This window comes from Dipodomys ordii, unplaced genomic scaffold (genome assembly GCF_000151885.1).
Source record: "Dipodomys ordii isolate 6190 unplaced genomic scaffold, Dord_2.0 Scaffold387, whole genome shotgun sequence".
NCBI lineage: Eukaryota > Metazoa > Chordata > Mammalia > Rodentia > Heteromyidae > Dipodomys > Dipodomys ordii.
This window is the reverse complement of record NW_012267603.1, coordinates 25,260-27,340: the sequence shown is the minus strand read 5'-3', so window position 1 is coordinate 27,340 and position 2,081 is coordinate 25,260. Positions and strand designations below refer to the sequence as shown.

The following is a 2,081-nucleotide window of genomic DNA, read 5'->3' as shown; positions in this document are numbered from 1 at the left end:
GACGGACGGACGGACGGAACACAGAGACAGCCAGCTACGGGCGACACCGGCCGATGACACGCAGACGGACGGATGGACGGACACACGGACAGGCAGACAGACAGACAGACAGACAGACAGACCAACAGATGGACAGATGGGCAGGCAGACAGACAGACGGACAGACAGAGAGACGGACAGATAGACACATGGACAGATGGACAGACAGACCAACAGATGGACAGATGGGCAGGCAGACAGACAGATGGACAGACAAACAGACCAACAGATGGATGGACAGACAGAAAGACGGACAGATAGACACATGGACAGACAGACGGACGGAACACAGAGACAGCCAGCCATGGGCGACACCGGCCGATGACACGCAGACGGACGGATGGACGGACACACGGACAGGCAGACAGACAGATGGACAGACCAACAGATGGACAGATGGGCAGGCAGACAGACTGCAGATGGACGGACTGATGGACAGACAGATCGGCAGCTGGATGGACAGACAGACATATGGACAGATGGGTAGACAGACAGATGGACGGACAGACAGACAGATAGACCAACAGATGGATGGACAGACAGACAGGCAAATGGACAGATGGGCAGACAGACACACAGACAGAAAGACAGACTGACGGACGGACGGACAGACACATGGACAGGTGGGCAGACAGACAGACAGAGACGAACGTGGCTGGGCAGATGGACAGACACACTGTCTGGCAGACTGATGGATGGATGGACAGACAGACGGACGGACGGATGGACGGACAGACACATGGACAGACAGAGAAAAATGTGGCTGGGCAGGTGGACAGACAGACACACTGACTGGCAGACAGATAGATGGATGAACAGACAGACATACCAACAGACGGACGGACAGACTGACGGACAGACGGACAGACAGACGGACGGACAGACACATGGACAGATGGGCAGACAGAAGACAGACAGAAGGACAGAAAGGTGGACAGACGGACACATGGACTGATGAGTAGACAGACAGACAGACAGATGGATAGACGGACAGACAGAGAGAACAGACGGACAGACAGAGAGACAGACACATGGACAGATGGGCAGACAGACAGACGGACAGATGAACAGACAGAGAGACGGACAGACGGACGGACGGACGAACGGATGGACGGACAGACGGACAGATGGACGGACAGATGGACCGACGGATGGACAGACGGACACATGGACCGATGAGTAGAGAGACAGAGATGGATAGACGGACGGACAGACAGATGGACAGACGGACAGACGGACGGACAGACACATGGACCGATGAGTAGACAGACAGACAGACAGATGGATAGATGGACAGACGGACAGACAGATGGACAGACAGACAGACAGACACATGGACCGATGAGTAGAGAGACAGACAGACAGATGGATAGACGGACAGACAGAGAGACGGACAGACAGACAGATGGACGGACAGACGGACGGACAGGTGGACAGACAGACAGACACATGGACTGATGAGTAGAGAGACAGACAGACAGACAGATGGATAGACGGACAGACAGACAGACGGACGGATGGACAGACAGACACATGGACCGATGAGTAGACAGACAGATGGATGGACAGACGGACGGACGGACAGACAGACAGACACATGGACAGATGGGCAGACAGAAGACAGACAGACAGAGAGGCGGACAGACAGACAGACGGACGGACGGACACATGGACCGATGAGTAGACAGACAGACAGACCGACAGATGGACAGACAGAGAGACGGACAGACAGACAGACAGACGAACGGACGGACAGACGGACGGACGGACACATGGACTGATGAGTAGAGAGACAGACAGACAGATGGTTAGACGGACAGACAGACAGACGGATGGATGGACAGACGGACGGACGGACAGACGGACAGACGGACAGACGGACAAACGGACGGACACACAGACAGACGGACGGACGGACGGACGGACGGACAGACGGACGGACGGACGGACGGACGGACGGACGGACGGACGGACGGACACATGGACCGATGAGTAGACAGACAGACAGACAGACCGACAGATGGACAGACAGAGAGACGGAC

At 55.7% G+C, this 2,081-nt stretch overlaps 1 protein-coding gene across 1 annotated transcript in view; it reads right to left on the bottom strand.

Moving 5' to 3' along the window:
- The window catches only part of LOC106001745 (cytokine receptor-like factor 2), an 11,659-nt gene that overhangs the window by 8,155 nt on the left and 1,423 nt on the right, over window positions 1-2,081 (bottom strand). The gene's annotated exons all lie outside the window — the stretch shown is intronic.